This window comes from Podarcis muralis, chromosome 5, assembly GCF_964188315.1.
Source record: "Podarcis muralis chromosome 5, rPodMur119.hap1.1, whole genome shotgun sequence".
NCBI classification, from domain to species: domain Eukaryota; kingdom Metazoa; phylum Chordata; class Lepidosauria; order Squamata; family Lacertidae; genus Podarcis; species Podarcis muralis.
The window spans coordinates 170,694-193,467 of record NC_135659.1 but is presented as its reverse complement, the minus strand read 5'-3'; the positions used below and the strand labels follow the sequence as shown (position 1 = coordinate 193,467).

The window sequence follows — 22,774 nt, the reverse complement described above, 5'->3', positions numbered from 1 at the left end:
CGCATATGGAAGCGAAAAGACGGTGTTTTGTTATTTTGGTCTCATTACATACCTTTTGCGATTTCTGGGTTAATGTTGCATTAACACCAAATAACACAACTTGAAATAAGCGAAATCCAAGATTCTTCTTTCTATGTAGTTGGAATCCAAAATAACCTGTTTTGCCGTGTTTAGACTTATTACACTTTGTTTTGCTATTTGTGGGTGAATGAACAAAGAAAGAAAAATAAAAGCTGATTTGTCCACTTTCTATTGCGATAGAACCAAAACAGCTATGCAGGAATTGGGCTGATAACAAACATTTCAGTCTGCGATTTCTGGGTGAATGTGCAAAAACACCGCAAAAACACCAATTTGAAAGAAGCACATAGTTTTATGATCTTTTTGTGTAGATGGAACCCAAAACTCCTTTTTGCTTTGGTTGGGGGCTACTCTGGTGCACACCCAAAAACCACCATGCGAATTGAAATAAGCCCTATCAAAGCTTATTCGTCTTTCTACGCATATGGAAGCGAAAAGACCGTGTTTTGTTATTTTGGTCTCATTACATACTTTTTGCGATTTCTGGGTTAATGTTGCATTAACACCAAAGAACACAACTTGGAATAAGCGAAATCCAAAATTCTTCTTTCTACGTACTTGGAACGCAAAACAACCTCTTTTGCATAGTTTAGACTTATTACACTTTGCTATTTGTGGGTGAATGAGCAAAGAAAGAAAAATCAAAGCTGATTCGTCCACTTTCTATTGCGATGGAAACAAAACACCTATGCATGAATTGGGCTGATAACAAACATTTCAGTCTGCGATTTCTGGGTGAATGTGCATTCTAACCCCTAAAACACCAATTTGAAATAACCCCAATCAGAGCTTTAATATCTACTATTATGCAGATGGAACCCAAAACGCCTTTTTGCTTTGGTTGGGGGTGATTCTGGTGCACACCCAAACAACACCATGCCAATTGAAATAAGCCCAATCAAAGCTTATTCGTCTTCTTTCAACGCATATGGAAGCGAAAAGACGGTGTTTTGCTATTTTGGTCTCATTACATACTTTTTGCGATTTCTGGGCTAATGTTGCATTAACACCAAAGAACACAACTTGAAATAAGCGAAATCCAAAATTCTTCTTTCTACGTACTTGGAACGCAAAACAACCTCTTTTGCATACTTTAGACTTATTACACTTTGCTATTTGTGGGTGAATGAACAAAGAAAGAAAAATCAAAGCTGATTCGTCCACTTTCTATTGCGATGGAAACAAAACACCTATGCATGAATTGGGCTGATAACAAAGATTTCAGTGTGGTATTTCTGGGTGAATATGCATTCTAACCCCAAAAACACCAATTTGAAATAACCCCAATCAGAGCTTTAACATCACTTTTATGCAGATGGAACCCAAAACGCCTTTTTGCTTTGGTTGGGGGTGATTCTGGTGCACACCCAAACAACACCATGCCAATTGAAATAAGCGCAATCATAGCTTATTCGTCTTCTTTCCACGCATATGGAAGTGAAAAGACGGTATTTTGTTATTTTGGTCTCATTACATACCTTTTTGCGATTTCTGGGTTAATGTTGCATTAACACCAAAGAACACAACTTGAAATAAGCGAAATCCAAGATTCTTCTTTCTATGTAGTTGGAATCCAAAATAACCTGTTTTGCCGTGTTTAGACATTACACTTTGTTTTGCTATTTGTGGGTGAATGAACAAAGAAAGAAAAATCAAAGCTGATTTGTCCACTTTCTATTGCGATAGAACCAAAACAGCTATGCAGGAATTGGGCTGATAACAAACATTTCAGTCTGCGATTTCTGGGTGAATGTGCATTCTAACCCCTAAAACACCAATTTGAAATAACCCCAATCAGAGCTTTAATATCTACTATTATGCAGATGGAACCCAAAACGCCTTTTTGCTTTGGTTGGGGGCTACTCTAGTGCACACCCAAACAACACCATGCCAATTGAAATAAGCCCAATCAAAGCTTATTCGTCTTCTTTCAACGCATATGGAAGCGAAAAGACGGTGTTTTGCTATTTTGGTCTCATTACATACTTTTTGCGATTTCTGGGCTAATGTTGCATTAACACCAAAGAACAACTTGGAATAAGCGAAATCCAAAATTCTTCTTTCTACGTACTTGGAACGCAAAACAACCTCTTTTGCATACTTTAATTACACTTTGCTATTTGTGGGTGAATGAGCAAAGAAAGAAAAATCAAAGCTGATTCGTCCACTTTCTATTGCGATGGAAACAAAACACCTATGCATGAATTGGGCTGATAACAAACATTTCAGTCTGCGATTTCTGGGTGAATGTGCATTCTAACCCCTAAAACACCAATTTGAAATAACCCCAATCAGAGCTTTAACATCTACTATTATGCGGATGGAACCCAAAACGCCTTTTTGCTTTGGTTGGGGGTGATTCTGGTGCACACCCAAACAACACCATCCCAATTGAAATAAGCCCAATCAAAGCTTATTCGTCTTCTTTCAACGCATATGGAAGCGAAAAGACGGTGTTTTGCTATTTTGGTCTCATTACATACTTTTTGCGATTTCTGGGCTAATGTTGCATTAACACCAAAGAACAACTTGGAATAAGCGAAATCCAAAATTCTTCTTTCTACGTACTTGGAACGCAAAACAACCTCTTTTGCATACTTTAGACTTATTACACTTTGCTATTTGTGGGTGAATGAACAAAGAAAGAAAAATCAAAGCTGATTCGTCCACTTTCTATTGCGATGGAAACAAAACACCTATGCATGAATTGGGCTGATAACAAAGATTTCAGTCTGCGATTTCTGGGTGAATGTGCATTCTAACCCCTAAAACACCAATTTGAAATAACCCCAATCAGAGCTTTAACATCTACTATTATGCGGATGGAACCCAAAACGCCTTTTTGCTTTGGTTGGGGGTGATTCTGGTGCACACCCAAACAACACCATGCCAATTGAAATAAGCCCAATCAAAGCTTATTCGTCTTCTTTCAACGCATATGGAAGCGAAAAGACGGTGTTTTGCTATTTTGGTCTCATTACATACTTTTTGCGATTTCTGGGCTAATGTTGCATTAACACCAAAGAACACAACTTGAAATAACCGAAATCCAAAGTTCTTCTTTCTACGTACTTGGAACACAAAACAACCTCTTTTGCGTAGTTTAGACTTATTACACTTTGCTTTGCTATTTGTTGGTGAATGAACAAAGAAAGAAAAATCAAAGCTGATTCATCCACCTTCTATTGCGATGGAACCAAAACACCGATGCATGAATTGGGCTGATAACAAACATTTCAGTCTGCGATTTCTGGGTGAATGTGCATTCTAACCCCAAAAACACCAATTTGAAATAACCCCAATCAGAGCTTTAACATCTACTTTTATGCAGATGGAACCCAAAACGCCTTTTTGCTTTGGTTGGGGGTGATTCTGGTGCACACCCAAACAACACCATTCCAATTGAAATAAGCCCAATCAAAGCTTATTCGTCTTCTTTCAACGCATATGGAAGCGAAAAGACGGTGTTTTGTTATTTTGGTCTCATTACATACCTTTTGCGATTTCTGGGTTAATGTTGCATTAACACCAAAGAACACAACTTGAAATAAGCGAAATCCAAGATTCTTCTTTCTATGTAGTTGGAATCCAAAATAACCTGTTTTGCCGTGTTTAGACTTATTACACTTTGTTTTGCTATTTGTGGGTGAATGAACAAAGAAAGAAAAATCAAAGCTGATTTGTCCACTTTCTATTGCGATAGAACCAAAACAGCTATGCAGGAATTGGGCTGATAACAAACATTTCAGTCTGCGATTTCTGGGTGAATGTGCAAAAACACCGCCAAAACACCAATTTGAAAGAAGCACATAGTTTTATGATCTTCTTTTTGTGTAGATGGAACCCAAAACTCCTTTTTGCTTTGGTTGGGGGCTACTCTGGTGCACACCCAAAAACCACCATGCGAATTGAAATAAGCCCAATCAAAGCTTATTCGTCTTTCTACGCATATGGAAGCGAAAAGACCGTGTTTTGTTATTTTGGTCTCATTACATACTTTTTGCGATTTCTGGGTTAATGTTGCATTAATACCAAAGAACACAACTTGGAATACGCGAAATCCAAAATTCTTCTTTCTACGTACTTGGAACGCAAAACAACCTCTTTTGCATACTTTAGACTTATTACACTTTGCTATTTGTGGGTGAATGAGCAAAGAAAGAAAAATCAAAGTTGATTCGTCCACTTTCTATTGCGATGGAAACAAAACACCTATGCATGAATTGGGCTGATAACAAACATTTCAGTCTGCGATTTCTGGGTGAATGTGCATTCTAACCCCTAAAACACCAATTTGAAATAACCCCAATCAGAGCTTTAATATCTACTATTATGCAGATGGAACCCAAAACGCCTTTTGGGGGGTGATTTGGGGGTGATTCTGGTGCACACCCAAACAACACCATGCCAATTGAAATAAGCCCAATCAAAGCTTATTCGTCTTCTTTCAACGCATATGGAAGCGAAAAGACGGTGTTTTGCTATTTTGGTCTCATTACATACTTTTTGCGATTTCTGGGCTAATGTTGCATTAACACCAAAGAACACAACTTGAAATAACCGAAATCCAAAGTTCTTCTTTCTACGTACTTGGAACACAAAACAACCTCTTTTGCGTAGTTTAGACTTATTACACTTTGCTTTGCTATTTGTTGGTGAATGAACAAAGAAAGAAAAATCAAAGCTGATTCATCCACCTTCTATTGCGATGGAACCAAAACACCGATGCATGAATTGGGCTGATAACAAACATTTCAGTCTGCGATTTCTGGGTGAATGTGCATTCTAACCCCAAAAACACCAATTTGAAATAACCCCAATCAGAGCTTTAACATCTACTTTTATGCAGATGGAACCCAAAACGCCTTTTTGCTTTGGTTGGGGGTGATTCTGGTGCACACCCAAACAACACCATTCCAATTGAAATAAGCCCAATTAAAGCTTATTCGTCTTCTTTCAACGCATATGGAAGCGAAAAGACGGTGTTTTGTTATTTTGGTCTCATTACATACCTTTTGCGATTTCTGGGTTAATGTTGCATTAACACCAAAGAACACAACTTGAAATAAGCGAAATCCAAGATTCTTCTTTCTATGTAGTTGGAATCCAAAATAACCTGTTTTGCCGTGTTTAGACTTATTACACTTTGTTTTGCTATTTGTGGGTGAATGAACAAAGAAAGAAAAATCAAAGCTGATTTGTCCACTTTCTATTGCGATAGAACCAAAACAGCTATGCAGGAATTGGGCTGATAACAAACGTTTCACTCTGCGATTTCTTGGTGAATGTGCAAAAACACTGCAAAAACACCAATTTGAAATAAGCACATAGTTTTATGATCTTTTTGTGTAGATGGAACCCAAGACTGCTTTTTGCTTTGGGGCGATTCTGGTGCACACCGAAAAAACACCATGCGAATTGAAATCAAACCTTATTCGTCTTCTTTCTACGCATATGAAAGTGAAAAGAGGGTGTTTTGTTATTTTGGTCTCATTACATACCTTTTGCGATTTCTGGGTTAATGTTGCATAAACACCAAAGAACACAACTTGAAATAAGCGAAATCCAAGATTCTTCTTTCTATGTAGTTGGAACGCAAAGCAACCTCTTTTGCCTAGTTTAGACTTATTACACTTTGCTTTGCTATTTGTGGGTGAATGAACACCGATAGCACAATTAAAGCTTGTTCGTCCTCTTTCTATTGAGATGGAACCAAAACACCTATGCTTGATTTGGGCTGATAACAAACATTTAACTATGCGGTTTTTGGGTGAATGTGCATTCTATCCCCCAAAACAACAATTGGAAATAAGCCCATCATCTGATTATTATTATTATTATTATTATTATTATTATTTTGTAAACTTTAAAAAAAGAAGCCAGGGCCATTTGATAATAATCTGCCAAAATAAAAGTTAGCAACCAGAGGCAGCTAGCTTTAATGGTCGTATCGGATCTTCTTCTCCATCTTTTTCAAATATTTCTAATCTTTCAACTCTTTCCAATCCTCAGTGGGAAAAGAAAATGAAAGCTCACCTCACCAGTGTTTCTAAGGGACCCAAGCACCTGGAGGTCACAGCATTATGGGTGAAAGGATGTCAGTGGCAAGGAGGCCTGGGACAATGGGCCAGGTGTTTGCATGTGCCCCCCCCCCCCAGTTCAGCTACAGCCTCCACTGGGTTTTCCAGAAGCCATGCAAGATTTTTCAGCCAAGCAGGTCAAGGCAATGTTATTATTACATTGATTAAACTAATTTTATTAAATTTCTATGACACCCCTCATTGGGGGATCATATGCTTGTTTCACCTCTGCACTCTAAGTTATGGGTGGCCTTTCTCTCTTGCCAGCATTGTATATTGAAAACAAAAAATGCCCAGTTTGAAATTATTATTATAATTATTATACATTTATTTGTACCCTGCCTTTTCCCCTGATGGGGACCCAAGGCAGTTTACGGATGAAAAGAAGACAAGCTAAAACCTGGGCGGGGGATCTACAATTAAAAAGCAATTAAACACTGATAGAATTAAAACTGTGTGTGTATACATATAAAAATCTTGTAAAACCAAATAATGGCAATAAAAACAGCACAGCAGAAGCCCTTTCATTAAAAGCACATTTTTATTTTATATTGATGTATACTTCGCTAATTGTAGAGTTGGAAGGGACCCCAAGGGTCATGCAGGAATCTTTCACGCAACATGGGACTCAAACCCATGAGTCTTGGTCAAAATTTTAGGCCTTTATAGTGCAATCCTATACATATTCTCTCAGAAGTTCTTTGAAGTTCAGTGAGTTTGATTCCCAGGTAAGTGCATAGCCCCGCAGCCTTCCAGCAAAGGCTCCTCAGTGTGTTGGAATTTATTGTTACAATATGAGCTTATCGCAGTTGCAGACAGCCAGTTTGTTGACATCATGTGATATGGCTAGCTGTGGGAAAGAAGCTTCCCGGAAGTTCACAGGCTGGAAAAGTCTTTGTGAAGAGTGTAATATGAGACCTTCCTCTTGCGTATATACAGGAAGTCTCTCTCTCGTTTGCTGGATTTTGAAGTGAACGGACATGTTTTCTGTAGTGCTGCAAAGTCAGAAATAAAGGATGTAAACAGACGTTTCTGACTATCTCTTTTCCCTGCCAGGGAAGCAGGAGGGAGGGGGTGTGCATTTCCCACGCTGGGAAGTGTCGCCTATTGAGACCTAGCCTGGATCCTGCGGGGATTGCAGCCAGGGAGGTCACCGGACACCAAGCCGGGAGCCTGGGAGAGTTGCCAGCTTCTCCCGAAGAAGGAGGCTTGTTTCCAACATTTATATATATATATATATATATATATAGAGAGAGAGAGAGAGAGAGAGAGAGAGAGAGAGAGAGAGAGAGTTGTAAAGTATTTTGTACTTCTTTGATTTTACCAACTGAGGGATTGATATAGGCACAAAAGGCCTTATGATCTTCAGATGGACAGCAACTCCGTTGAACCTGTGTGAGTGGTGGAATCTAAAAAATGAAAACACTTTAAAAAAAAAAAAGGTGTTTTGAAGAATATATTGAATTTGCCATAACCTCACAATTGCCATCTAGTGTCACATTTGTATAATGCACCTTAAACACTTCAAATGTTATATTTGCAGCCGTAGAGTTGACTCTGGTGTCCTGGGCAGGGGTGGTTGGGATCCCAGGGTAAATATAAGGCGCAAGATCTTCTAGCACCACAAGTTTTTGCATGCAGTGGTCTCTATGATAAGCCAGTCATGTGTTGTGCTGAGACTTATAGTTTAGGGGCAAACTACAGTTCCCATGATTCTTGGGGGGTGGAGTCATGTACTGTAATGTTATGCCATGTCCACAGCCACTAACCGCAACAAAGAGGAATACTTTCTGGTGAATTTTCCTTAAATTGTCTCTTCTCAATTATATTTTTAGCATTTCTCTTGAAAAATTTTTATTGATTTGACATTTGTTTTAAATACAGAACGTAATCTGCATTTCATCCAGTGTTTAATCCAGAAGCTGGCCAGTTTGGTGGAAAGATTAGCAGAGCAAATATTAGCACTGCTCGATCCAAGGAATATTTGGAGGCTTTTAAACCAAGCCCGGTCAGAGAGCAGATACTGTACGGTGTGAAAACCCCTATGAAGAAAAAGAGAAAGGTCAGAGCACTTTCCATTGGGAGTTTCCCAGTTTGGGAGAGAGCAGGAAAGCAAAGGTCTTTTTGTAGTCCAACCCTCTGCAAGGGAAGAATCTTTTTGCCCCTCAAACCCAGGTCTTTGAGATGGAAAGTCTCCTGCTCTACAGACTGAGCTGTCACAGTGATTTTCGGCGTCTGGGCATGCGCAGAAGCAATTTCCAGAGCCGCAGACACACACTGTCAGGGGTTCAGGAGCAGAGGGACAGGAAAGGGAGGAATTAGAGACCGAGGGAGAGGAATCCGAGGGAGAGGTCAGCGATGATAGCCGTCCGGGGTCTCTAAGTCTCTCCAGCGAATCAGAGGATTCACAGAAAGGGGCTCCCGTGGTCAGAGCTAGGGGGTTGCCAGAGGGAACACCTCAGGAAGGAGGGGCCAGAGGGGACTCAGAGAGCAGCAGCTGGAAATCGGGACCAGCTTCCCCACCGGAGAGCAGTAGGGGGGAGGAGCCCCAGGCATCGGCAGCAGGCAGCGTTCCGTCAGCGGAAGAACATGAGTCAGGGTTAGCCACGCCTGCATCAGAGAGCGAGGAAACGGTCAAAAGGAAGGTCAGGGGCAGCGCGCGCGCGCCAAGTTCAAATGTACAAGAGGGTGGCGCAATGAGCAGCCCGGAGAGGGAGCCGGGTCCCAAAGCCCGCCGAAGAGAGGGGGAGGAGTCCGAGGGGTCCGCATCCGAGGCGTCCAGGAAGGAAGGCACCCCGGGGGGTAGTAGGACCCAGAGGCGGAAGGAGAAACGAAGAAGGTGGAGTAAGGCTAGAGTCTTAAACTGGTGTACAGGGGGCGGAGACTCAGACGAGGCTTCGCTGGTCTAGGGTCTAGACGTAGAGACGCACGCTAGGGCTTGAAAATGGGAACTAAACTTCAATAAAGACTTTTGTACAGTTCTGCTGGCTAGCGTTGGTCTTCTGTGAGCTGGGACCTGGAGGCAGTCTCTGACACACACAGATGCGATTTCTGTGGGAGTGATCTGGCCCATGGCCTTGCCAACCCCTGGGTTAGGGTTAGGATTTTGTTAGGGGTAGGGTTCCCTTCTTGCCAGGGAACTCTGGGAACATGGGGCTCAAAGGATGGCCCTGAGATTAAGAGTCTTGTGCTCTGCCCAATGAGCTATATGGATTGATTTAAATAACAAACACTATTTTTTATTATTTAATAATTTACAGTGATGTAAAATAAAGGGCAATATAAATAAATAAATAAATAAATAATCCCTCAACTGCCAAAACAAATGGTCTTGTAGCACTGTAAAAACTAACAGATTTTGGGGAAACTTTTTTAAGAGGGGGCCTTGGTGAGTGCTAAGAGGGTGCCATGGAGTCCACGTGCCACCCTGGGAACCTCAGTCTGGACCCTAATGATGAAGCGAATCACCAGTCCCTAAATAATGGGAACACCATATGTAACATTAACCCCACAAGAGAGGTTGGTCTTTGTTCTCGGCTGGGAGCAGAGCGATTGAGAGAGTGAGTAGGTGCAGGCACAGTAGGTGAGAGATCCTCCCAGGTTGTCCTTGTTACAGTTCAAAGGCCTGGGACGTGCCTCCTTCGCATCCAGCTCACCAAGGCCACTTTGCACGACACCCACCTCCCAAAGAAGAGAATTACAGAGTCTCATGTGCCTTCCATTTCGGGAGAAACTTCTCAAAGGAATATTTGCTCCCTTACAGGTTAACGGGTGACCTCTCCCTTCTGTTTTAGCTGATTCTGGAAAAACAAAACACTATGGGTAAAATTTTCTGTCCTGGATTGTTGATATTCTCCTGTGTTTTGGCAGGTGAGCTCGTCAGAGTGTTAAATAAATTTATCCCAGCAACACAAATGAGGGATGTGGTTATTTAGCAAACGTAGGGGAGTTTTCCTATTTGTTCCTATTTCCTATTTGTTCTTTGACTGTTTGTGCATTAAATTGTGCAAAGATGTGATTTCTCCAGGCCAATGAGACATGGCCTGGAGAATGTGGATGGAGGAAAGTTTTTCTCCCTCTCATAATGGTAGAACTCATGGAGCTGGACGCTGGAAGATTCAGGACACATCAAAGAAAGGAAGTACTTCTTTACAAAGCGCACATTATGGAACTCCCTGCCACAAGAGGCAGTGGTGGCCACCAACTTGCAACTTCCGCTCAGGATTTTCCCCAGGGTAAGCCCCATTTCAGCCAGCATACTTTGCACCCTCCTCAAATGCTTTGGCCTGGTTGGGAGGTTTCCTGGTAACCCCCTCCCTTCCGGTGGTGCCAATGTTCCCCTGGCCTCGAATGCCCCCTTGACCGGTCACCGCAACCCCGTTCATCTCCACTGTCGCCACAGTCCTCGGTGCGGGCAGGGGCCACGCAGCTGCTTGGCAGGCACGGCTTGCCTGGGGTGCAGCTCCAGGGACTTGGAAATGTTGGGACGGTTAATGAGTTGCCTCCAAGCAATCTATCTGGTTGGTCAGGTTTTGGAGAGGCGGAAAATAAAGCTTTACTTTGGGAGCCACAGTTCATGAACTACACGTTGTCCAGTGCCACACTCGCCACCGAGGAGAAGGTCACCTGCGCTCTTGACATGCTCCAGATAAGGAGCCGGCCGGGGAGGGCGAGGAGCCCAAGACCTAACTGGAAAGCACTGTGGACTCTTCCGGTGTAGGCCAGCAGAGGGCGCCAGGTGCCTGAGGATGAGGCAGGGCTTCGCCACAGGGGACAATGTGGTTGCCGTGGCTCAGCTCCACAGGGAAGCTTCCGTTGAGTCCTGCACAGGAAGGGTGGAGGGGTGAGGAACCAGGCGTCATCTAGCCTGGCCCCTGCAGGTGGGAACCATAGTTATATAAACAGAGGAGATGGGACCCGGGGGTCATCTAGCCTGACCCCTGCGAGAATTGCAGAATGACATCTCATCTCAACTGCTCTCATTTTTATCAGTCAGCTGCCAGGAATCCCAAAGGGGGACGGGAAGCAGGGCATCAGTAAATTTCATGATAAGAATGGTATTTCATTATGCTGGCCCTACCAGGCGGGTCAGTGGTCTGGAAATCAATAAATAATAATTATATGATAGCACCACGATATGTCCTGCAGCTTAGAAATGTACGGAATTACGACAACTGTGCCTGGTGGCATTTCCTCCACACAGGGAAAAAGGCCAAGTACATGGCTCTGCTCCTGTTGGTTTTCCGACCAGTGCCCCAAGCTTACCTTTCTCAGCCATACTGTACCAGGTGCGGAGTTCACAGGCTGTGGCTGCGTCACTCATGGTCAGGGAGCGGAGTCAGGCGGCTTGGTTCGCTGCTCCGAGGTGCTCATGTACCAGCCTGGTTGGGGGGTGCCAGGTCAAAGGGGTGCTCTAACTGCTAAGCAATGCTTCTCTGCCTTTCAAATGAAGCAAGTTTACCCTGGTCGGTGCCCAGAATGTGGTTGAAGGGGGAGTCGGGGCCGCACACCCAGCCTCTGCCCCACCCTGGGCACCACCAGTACCCAGACATGCTGACGTCCTCCCAGCTGCAGGCGGTGCCTTCAAAGTCGCAGGCCAAGGTGACACTTGGCGGTTCCAGCCCATTCCGGTAGCCTAGAAGGAGAAGGAATCAGGCGCCCTGAGCAAGCTACAGTTCCCAGAATTCAGGACACCAAGTGATGTTCCTCCCATGAGCTACAGTTCCCAGAGTTCCCTAGAAAAAGAAATGGGCTTGGGAACTAGATCTGTCAAGGGATTCGCAACCCTCAACACCCAGAGCAAGCAATAGTTCCCATGGTGCTTTGGGGAACATCGTGGGAACTGTAGTTTGTTCTGTTTCCCAAAGAGACCCTCTCAGAGTTATAACTCCCAGAGTTCCCTTGGGAAAGGTTGTGCAGAATATTCTCTCCCCCCATAGGAAACTACAGTTCCCAGGGTGCTTTGAGAGATGCCGTGATGGGTTAAATACTATCTGCGAGGGGAATTGAAGCACATCTCCCTGATTCCTTTGGTGACGCCAAAACTAGTGTCAATGGATCTTGTCAGAGCAATCCCAGCAGTCGCAGGCAAAGTTGCAGGCGCCAGCACTTGGCTTCCTGGAGGCGGCCCAGCTAAGAAATGGAGGCCCAGCTAGGAAAAAAAAGGGGGAAGTGCCATTAAAAGGAGAGTAACAGTGAGAGAGATAGGGAGCATGGGAGACATGGAAGGGGCATCAAGAGGCATCTAGTCCAACCCACTGAAAGGAAGCTCAGAGCTATAATTCCCAGGACTTCTTTGGGAAATGAAAGAGGGAAGAGAGAGAAATAAAAAGCATAGAGAGAGGGATGGGATTCACAGCCCCCCCCTCCCTCACCCCAGCCCAGCAGGGCACCCCTCAGGCGCGCCGTCCTCACAGCAGCACCCAGCAGGCCTTCGCCCCCACCTTATCTGCAAGCCGGCAGGGTGAGGGGGGCCAAAGGTTGGCAGGGCGGAGGCCCCTGTACCCCAAAAGGCGCCCAGGGGGACAGAAGCCTACCTTGTGGGGCTACCCTGGCCTCCTAGGCGCTTCTTCTCTCGGGTGGAGCCTCCCGTGCCAGTGGCAGTCTACCTGGGCAGCTCCTGAAGGAGCTTAGCGCTCAGGGAAATGCTGCAAGGAAGAAAAGGAGGAGGAGAATAAGGATAATACTGAGGATAATGATAACAGCAGCAGCAGCAGCAACAACAAACCAGAGAAAGGCCAAGGCCCCTAAGGCACTGTTGGAACTCCTCCCTGAGGGGATGGGGGGGCTCCACCCTTCCTTCTCCACAGGGACCCCTAACGTCTCCTGGGACCCCTCAAGAGATGAGGCGCCCACCTCACAAGGGAGACCAGTGCCACAAAATGGCCAGGCTAGGCCCAACTGCCCTCAACCAATATGGCGGTGGTGGCATGTCTTCATTTGCCTCTCCTCTGGTGGCGCCTCTTTCCGGTCACTCTGCCTTCATCCAAAATGGCCTCCTAGGACCCCTAGGACACGTGCACAGCAGCAACATCAACAATAAAAACAGCAGCAGCAGCAAACAAACATTTGTGAGCCAAAATGGCGACGGAGGTAGCAGCCTAGCCAGAACCTCCTGCCTTCAATTAAGCTTTTAATTAGGTTTTAGCCATCTTCTGGCCCTATGTTTATATTTTTAGTTGTCATTTTGTTTTCTTTGCTTTTAGCCTAATGGTTTATTGTTTTAATGTTTTATTATCTACTGTTTTAATGTTTTATTATCTACTGTTTTATGGCTCAATTCGATTTAGCGTAAGAAGGAACACTAAAGAAGGTAGACTGCAGTCTTTGCAACTAACACACAGCTTTCATCCATTGAACATAAGGTCCAGTCATGGCCGACTCTGAGATTGCGCACTCCTCTCGCTTTATTGGCCGAGGGAGCCGGCGTACAGCTTCCGGGTCATGTGGCCAGCATGACTAAGCCACATTTGGCAAACTAGAGCAGCGCACTGAAACACCATTTACCTTCCCGCTGGAGCAGTACCTATTTATCTTACTTGCACTTTGACATGCTTTCAAACTGCTAGGTTGGCAGGAGCAGGGACCGAGCAACGGGAGCTCACCCCGCTGCTAATTATGCCTGCTAGAAGGAAAAAACGAGGCATTAAGAGCCAAAACAGCATATCATATTTTTCACTCTGTAAGACGCACCAGACCACAAGTTTTTGGAGGAGGAAAACAAGAAAAAAAATATTCTGAATCTCAGAAGCCAGAACAGCAGGAGGGATCGCTGTGCGTGAAAGAAGCAATCCCTCTTGCTGTTCTGGCTTCTGGGATAGCTGCGCAGCCTGCATTCGCTCCATAAGACGCACACACATTTCCCCTTACTTTTTAGGTGGGAAAAAGTGAGTCTTATAGAGCAAAAAATACGGTAATTGGGACTCACAATTCCTCCAACGCAGAGAAGCGGCAGAAAGCCAACACCTTCATTCCTAGCTCGGAAACAGAGCAAATTGTGAGTAATGTTGCTGGGGGAACCCTCCCCCACTCTAAGAAGGAAGGAGATGATCCGACCCCTCCCCCCTTTCAAGGAGGGAAGGAGATGATTTCACCCAGAAAACAGGAGTAGGAGGGATCCCCCCCATCCCAAATGCTGACCCACCCATGTCTTTAGAACAAGACAAATAGAGGAACTTGTTTCCAGCAGATTCCAGATATATACCCTTACCAAGAGATTTATATGATGTCAGCAGAAACTATGGTCTAATTAGTTCTTCAAAGACTGAATGAAATATAGAGGAATACTTGGATAATTGCCCTCCCTCTATAAATGCCCAAAGGGCTAAAAGGAGGATTAGACACAACTATGCCAGCGAACTATCAGTACAAGTCATGGATGAAATAAAGCCTTGCCAGGTCCTCCAAGTGAACCAGATAATGCTTGAGATTCATCAAAATGAGTACAAGTGGATGAATCGCAGGTTAATTATGACGTCCTTATCTCAGCTTGTGACCTGCCATTACCAAAAAGTAGATCTAAAAAATTTCCATTTCCTGCCCAGCATAAGAAACATCACACACCTATTTATGACTTTTAGATTGCCAGCTCTTCCATCTCGACTTATGGAGATGAAAAACATTTTATGGCGGTCTCACCTTCTTTACCTGATAAGGGTTTTCAAGGATGAGACAGTGAGGCAGCCAGTCCCCGGCAGAGAACCAAAGCAAACGCCAATAAGAAACAATACCTGCACGAAGGAGGAAGATAAACCCGTGAGTTTGGAATTAGAAGAACTGAAGAGGAGATTATTGAGCATAAAGAGCATAAAATCTCAATTGAGCATAAAATCTCAATTCAAAACATAAGGACATTATAGCTCGGAACACTATATGCCCAATAGCCCTTCATCTCGAGGAAAGACGACTATGCAATTCCCTGATCTTTCCCCAAGCGATAGCGATGGAGAAGATGAACCTGGCAACTCTGACACTCTCATGGCAACAACTTCTAAAGAACTTCATGTCGCAGATAGATTGCTGAAACCAAGCACCCAGGCTATACTCGGGCCTTTGCCTAATACTCCTAAAACTTACAAGAATGACTCACCCAAAGGGTGAGATAGGACGGACGGAGTCTCTGAACATGAAGCGGCTCTCTGCTGGCTAGTGACCTCCATTTTACAGCACATGCCTCTTTAATACTCCCAAAGGCACAGAAAGAGTTAATAGCCTGGCTACCTTATGAGGGAGAGAGGGATTGACAGTTAGTGGACCAGTGTGGGGCTCCCCTCGCTACCTGGGGTGTGGCTGGATGGGTTTTACCTATTGGGGATGTTTGTCCTGCTGATTTTTCATCTCAATATCATACCTTTTCAATTTGGGAGACTTGGCCCAGGGATGTTATGTTATCATTCCTCTACAGGGGAGGCTAGCGTGGGGTCTGGGATTGCCACTGTCAAAGGGCAAGGGAGGTACGGCAGTGGGGGTAAATATTATCTATGAAGGATTTTGAGATGCGATGATGCTCGAACCCCTTCCAAGCTACGCCCCATCCCAAGGGACATGAGCAGGGATTATCCACCTCCGTCATTGGTGCTGTGCAATGCCAGGTCCATAGGCAATAAAACTGCCACCTTGCGAGACTTATCTCGCTGGGGGTTGACCTGGCTTGTGTGACAGAGACCTGGGTGCACGAAGGCGAAGTATTCACCTTTTATGAGATGTCACCACCAGGTTTCTCCATCCTCCACCAATCGGGGACTGTGGGTCGGGGGGGAGGGTTAGCGTTGTTAATCCAGAAGGATTGCTCTTTCAGGGCTCTGCCATCACCATCAATCTCCAGCATTGAATGTGCTGGCCTAGTGTGGGGCACAAAGGAGAGCTTGGCTGTCTGGCTGGTGTACCAACCACCAGTAGCCACCCTGTCAGGCCTGTTGGATGTGGTGGCAGGCTGGGTCTTGGAGGTTTTGGGGGACTTCAATGTCCATGCTGATGCCACCCCCTCCTCACAGGCTCTGGACCTGGTGTCTTCCATGGCAATATTAGGGCTCTCACCACATGCTGGATTTGATTTTTGGTGCGGGTATAGTATGATTTTTGGTGAGGATCATGTCCTCACTTGTGGAAGTGCCATGGTCTGATCACTACATTCTGAAAGCCAGGATTGACTTCCCGCCCCCACCCCGCTTGGGTGGTGAGCCTATTTGGGCTTGATGTATTGATGTAATGAGGCACAGGATAATGTAAAATTACAAAAGGGACAAGATAGGGTTGACCCCTGTCACTGTTATTGTTTATTTTAGTTACTGTTTATTTTATTGTTTATTGTATATTTGTATTAGAGACCCTGGCAAGGAACAAAAGATCTGATGAAGAAATAAAAGGTATAACAGATGGGTGCACAGCAAATAAAAGGAGATCATTTGCAGATGACCTTGTAGGAAACCTGTTGGCGAGTATACCAAATATACACAATATCTGAGGTCGGACAGGTGGCAGGATTCAAGTTAAATAAAAATAAAACAAACCTACTGGTGAAAAATATGACAGAACAAAATAAAAATGAGCTACAAGTAGCAACACAATTGATAATTGAGGGGAAAGGGGAAGGCATGGCTAACAGTCAAGAATATAAATATTTTTAAGAATAGGTATGTAACAACGTGGAAAGAGATAAAGAAATTACGGATGTCTGGGGAAGGATGAATTTATCACTTTGGGGAAGAATTTCAGTTATGAAAATGAATGTACAGTTGTCAGGGGTTCAGGGACAGAGGCACAGGTGAGGGAGGAGACGGAGAGCGAGGGGGAAGAATCCCAGGACAGCGAGGAAGAGGATGACAATGACTTGAGGGATTCCATGAGTCTTTCAAGTGAATCGGAGGATTCCCAGAAGGGGGCGCCTGTGGTCAGGCCAAGGGGAGTCACAGGGGGGACTCGTCAGGAGCAGGGGACCAGCGGGGGAACCCAAAGTGGGAGCTGGGAGTCGGGACCGGCTTCTCCGCCAGAGCGCAGTGAAGGGGGTGGAGATTCCAGAGTGACAGGGGAAGCAGGTCCGAAAGCAGAGAGGGAGGGGAGATCGGAGCAAGACATCGTCCCGGAAAGGGAGGGGAGTAGTGCAGGGAGTAGTGTAACTGTCAAGAGGAAGGTTAGAGGTTGCGAACGCGCGCCAAGTTCAAATGTGGAGGCGCGCGGAAGAACAGGGAGCCCGGAGGAGGAGCCAGGTCCCAAAGCACGCAGGAGGGGGGAAGAGCTGTCTGGGGATTCCGCGTCAGGGGAATCCAGGAGGGGCGAAACCCCAGGGGGCAGGAAGACCCTGCGGAAAAGGAAAGAAAGGAAGAGGTGGAGCAGCACAAGCCTCTTAAACTGGTGCAGAGGAGGGACTGACTCAGAGGGGACTTCAGCGGTCCAAGCATAACAGACGTGGGGCTGCGCGCCTCGGCTGTGGAGCGTACAATACACTGCAATAAACATCTTTGTATATAAACTGGACTTGGCGTTGGTCTCTTGTGAGCTGGGACCTGGGGCAGCCCTGACAACAGTATTGCCAAGAATGTTATTTTTATTTCAAACAATACCTGTGGTCAGTGGAGCTTCAAACAATGGCAAAAAGATGTATCTAAATTCATCTGGCAGGGGAAGAAACCAAAGATTAAATACAAACTATTAACAGATAGTAAAGAAAGAGGTGGCTTCTCTCTGCCGAATTTGAAATTATATTATGAGGTGTCATGTCCCTACTGGCTATAGGAATGGATAACTTTTTAAAAATACAGATATTCTAGACTATGAGGGTCATGATAGCAGATAGATGCACATCTAAGGTATGAGAAGACCAAAGTGCATAAATGGTTTTTGAAACATTTGGTAAAAAAAGCAATTTATGGGGAAAATATAAAAACTTGTTGGAGCAGAAGACATCATGGTGGCTTTCCCCAGGGAAGCGATATCCCTGAGAAAGACTAATGCAAAAAATGAATGGGCAACCTATAGAGAGTTGCTTATGGAAGTAGAGCAACAATTGAAATTGAAAAAGTTTTGAGGATATAAGACAGTAACAGACTGGTTGCAATATCAATTAAATGATGTGTTTAAAATAGATAAGAAAATTGGATTCAGTAAAGAAATTTCAAGGTTTGAAAAATCTTTAATGGAAAATAATGTGGTTACTTTCTAAAATGTATAAATTGTTGCTAAAGTGGCATACCAAAGATGAAAAAGTTAAATCGGTAATGATATATTTGGCACAAGATATTGGGCATAATATCCAATTTTCATCTTGGGAAAAATTATGGAGGGTTAGAACTGCTTCAAATGTTTGTTGGAAATGCAAAGAGAAAGAAATGTGGTGGACAAAAGCATTCTGAGAAATGATTTATAATAAATTGAAAAAAATGTTTAAAGTAACGTTTGCGAAAAATCCAGAGTCTTTTATTAGGTGTTAAATAGTGGGTAGACATAGCAGACAACACAGCAATTTCTCCAAAGCAGCTCTTTATTTGTAAGCTGGAACAGAACAGAATAGCAAACAGCTCAGCCGGCCTGCTTTTATAGGCAGCCGGCTGTCAACATTGTAGCAACAACAACCCAGGGTTTCCCGCCTAAAGTAACTGATGTGGATCTGTGTGAATACTATATACTATACACGATACTCCAGGTGGCCAGGGTGAGAACTTCAATACATAACACCAGGTATTTTAGGTGCAGAAATTCCAAAGGAGCAGAAATGACTATTTATGTAGGCGATGACAGCAGTGTGGATACTATTGCAAAGAAGATAAAGTCCTGAGCAGAGATGAATGGTTGATATGGCGAAATTGGAAATTGACTGGGAAAATCAGAAACCAGGAAGAGACTAAATTTAAGAAAGAATAGGAAAAAATTATATTGTATAAGCTACTAAAAACTTTAGCAGGATTTGAGAAATGCTTGTAATGTACAAAAAAAATGGTAGAAAGATTATTTTTATATTAAAAAAAGAGGTAAAATAAGGGAAGCAGCTGGGGAGGGAGATTGATAATGGGAACCATGGAAGGGTGGAGGGGAGTCGAAGGATTCAGGGAATCCTAAATGATGATTAATGTCTGAATTTAAATTTGTTATGTAAAACTTAATAAAAATATGTTTTCATTTTAAAAAAGGATAATGTTCCAAGTATAATAATACTTTATTATAATAGTAAAAAAGGTAAAGGTACCCCTGCCCGTACGGGCCAGTCTTGCCAGACTCTAGGGTTGTGCGCCCATCTCACTCAAGAGGCCGGGGGCCAGCGCTGTCCGGAGACACTTCCGGGTCACGTGGCCAGCGTGACATCGCTGCTCTGGTGAACCAGAGCCGCACACGGAAACGCCGTTTACCTTCCCGCTGGTAAGCGGTCCCTATTTATCTACTTGCACCCGGGGGTGCTTTCGAACTGCTAGGTTGGCAGGCGCTGGGACCGAACGACGGGAGCGCACCCCGCCGCAGGGATTCGAACTGCCGACCTTTCGATCGGCAAGCCCTAGGCTCTGAGGCTTTTACCCACAGCGCCACCTGCGTCCCATTTATTATAATAATAAAGTGCAAATATATAGATATAGCTAGCAGTATGCAGTAGAGCTACATACCAAATTTGGTCAAATCCCAAACTCAATCAAACCAGTTCAAGGCACAGATCCACCTTCCCTGATAAGGGTTTCATGACAAATCTAAGCTCCAATTCCCTCCACACAAAGCAGCCCATCATATGCCCATCAAAGCACTTTGCCCATTCAGTGACCGGAATGGGATGCTCTATCCCATACCAATAGTCAACTGAGGGCCAGATAACAGTTGACCTTAACTGCATAGTTCTGTGCAGGTTTCTTTTCTTCATCCCTTCACAAACTGCAGATGCAGAGTTCCTGATTTAGTTTGCAAATTGAGCATATAGGAGGACCTTGCTGTGGCCCTGGCCCCTGACTCTGGGGTTGCGGCACTCATCTCGCTTTACTGGCTGAGGGAGCCAGCGTTTGTCTGCAGACAGCTTCCGAGTCATGTGGACAGCATGACAAAGCCGCTTCTGGCGAACCAGAGCAGCACATGGAAATGCCATTTACCTTCCTGCCGGAGTGGTACCTATTTATCTACTTGCACTTGACGTGCTTTCAATCTGCTAGGTTGGCAGGAGCAGGGACCGAGCAATGGGAGCTCACCCTGTCGTGGGGATATGAACCACGGACCTTCTGATTGGCAAGCCCTAGGCCCTGTGGTTTAGACCACAGCACCATCCTTGTCCCAGTCCACCCTAACCTTATACCGTAACCCTAAACCCTACCCCCAACCTGACCCTAACTCCTAAACCGTAGGACACCCCTTACCCCCTAAACCACAGATACTTCTTGCACCATTAGGGTTAGGGTTGGGTTTGAGTTAGGGTTAGGGCCAGGGTTAGGGTAATGATTACAATCAGGGTTAGGGTTAAGTTAAGAGTTAGGTTTAAATTAGAATTAGGGTTAAGGTTAGGTTTAGGGTTAAATTAGGCTTAGGTTTAGGTTTAGGCTTAAGTTTGGGTTAGGGTTAAGGTTCGGGATAGGGTTGGGTTTAAGTTAATATTAGTGAGCGCTAGGGTGAGGGTTAGGTTTGAGTTAGGGTGAGCATTAAGGTTAAGGTTTGGGATAGGGTTGGGTTTGAGTAAGAGAAGAACAGCAGCAGGAGCAATATAATTATATTATTTATACTCCACCCATCTGGCTGCGTTTCCCAAGTCACTTGTGGCCACTTTCAATAAAAGGTAAAAACATGAGTGGATGCTCATGAATGCTCATGAATTTAGAAACTCTCAATTCCCATAGAATTCCCAAAGAAGACCTGGGAATTGTAGCTCTGAGCTTCTTTACAGAGGGTTGGACTAGATGACCCTTGGGTTCCCTTCCATCTCTACCATTCCCTCTCTACCATTCTAGGATGCTCCCTGTCTCTCTCTCTCTCTCTCGCTCACTCACACACTCACTCCTCCTTTTCATGGCAGTTTCACCTTTTTCTGCACTCCTAGCTCGGAAGGGCTGAAGAGGCTGCGCTGTCACCATGTTGGGCGAGGGCAGGGGTATCGGAAGGAAGTGCCGCCGGAGGAGAGGCAAGAGGACAGGAAGGGGAGGGAAATGGGCGAGGGCAGGGATACCGGAAGGAGGTTCCAACCGGAGGAGAGACGAGCGGAAAGGGAGGGGAAAGGGCGGAAGAGGCGCTGCGACGCTGGGCCAGCAGAGACGTGCCGAGCCAGGCTGGCCCTCTCTCTTTCTCCCAGCCGCTCTCTCTCGACCCCGCTCTCCCCAGGGTGCAGCCCTGCCCCCCGCCCCGCCCTCACCTGCCTTTCTCCCCCAGTGGCTTTCTTCTAGTGCCGCCATTTTGGGCTGTGCTGCCGCCATGCTGGGCGAGGGCAGGTGTACCGGAAGGAGGTGCCACAGGAGAGGCAAGAGGACAGGAAGGAGAGGGAACTGGGCGGAAGAGGCTGTGCTGCCGCCATGTTGGGCGAGGGCAGGAGTACTGCGCATAGAGTTCTGCGCATCTCATATATGCTTACACAGGAAGGGAGGTATTTTGTTAGAGCATTCAAAAAATATGATGTCATGCCTACCCATGGAAGTGACACAGTCCAGAATCAAGCTACCTGCTATTTGTGGGTGAATGAACAAAGAAAAGAAAAATCAAAGCTGATTCATCCACTTTCTATTGCGATGGAACCAAAACACCGATGCATGAAATGGGCTGATAACAAACATTTCACTCTGCGAATTCTTGGTGAATGTGCAAAAACACCAATTTGAAATAAGCACATAGTTTTATGATCTTTTTGTGTACATGGAACCCAAAACTCCTTTTTGCTTTGTTTGGGGCGATTCTGGTGCACACCCAAAAACCACGATGCGAATTGAAATAAGCCAAATCAAAGCTTATTCGTCTTCTTTCTACGCATATGGAAGCGAAAAGACGGTGTTTTGCTATTTTGGTCTCATTACATACTTTTTTGCGATTTCTGGGTTAATGTTGCCTTCACACCAAAGAACACAACTTGAAATAAGCGAAATCCAAGATTCTTCTTTCTATGTAGTTGGAACGCAAAACAACCTCTTTTGCCTAGTTTAGACTTATTACACTTTGCTTTGCTATTTGTGGGTGAATGAACAAAGAAAGAGAAATCAAAGCTGATTCGTCCACTTTCTATTGCGATGGAACCAAAACACCGATGCATGAAATGGGCTGATAACAAACATTTCACTCTGCGAATTCTTGGTGAATGTGCAAAAACACCAATTTGAAATAAGCACATAGTTTTATGATCTTTTTGTGTACATGGAACCCAAAACTCCTTTTCGCTTTGTTTGGGGCGATTCTGGTGCACACCCAAAAACCACGATGCGAATTGAAATAAGCCAAATCAAAGCTTATTCGTCTTCTTTCTACGCATATGGAAGCGAAAAGACGGTTGTCAGAGACTGCCTCCCGGTCTCAGCTCACAGAAGACCAACGCTAGCCATTAGAACTGTACAGAAGTCTTTATTGGCATTTAGTTTCCATTTCCAAACACTAGCGTGCGTCTCTACGTCTAAACCCTAGACCAGCGAAGCCTCGTCTGAGTCTCCGCCCCCTGTACACCAGCTTAAGACTCTAGCCTTACT

General features: G+C 44.7%; 1 long non-coding RNA gene across 9 annotated transcripts; it reads right to left on the bottom strand.

Annotated features, from left to right (window-relative positions):
* Nucleotides 1-6,683: 6,683 nt before the first annotated feature.
* On the bottom strand, nucleotides 6,684-21,633 carry LOC144327723 (uncharacterized). 9 transcript variants are annotated; one of them, XR_013392790.1, is made up of 4 exons: nucleotides 21,463-21,627; nucleotides 13,017-14,890; nucleotides 12,698-12,808; nucleotides 6,684-12,312 (listed from the first exon to the last, which is right to left on the bottom strand). It is a non-coding gene; the product is annotated as an uncharacterized LOC144327723 (long non-coding RNA). The 9 variants fall into 9 exon arrangements; XR_013392789.1 differs by lacking the exon at nucleotides 21,463-21,627 and adding an exon at nucleotides 21,136-21,409; XR_013392795.1 differs by lacking the exon at nucleotides 13,017-14,890 and having other exon boundaries at nucleotides 21,463-21,633.
* Nucleotides 21,634-22,774: the final 1,141 nt, after the last annotated feature.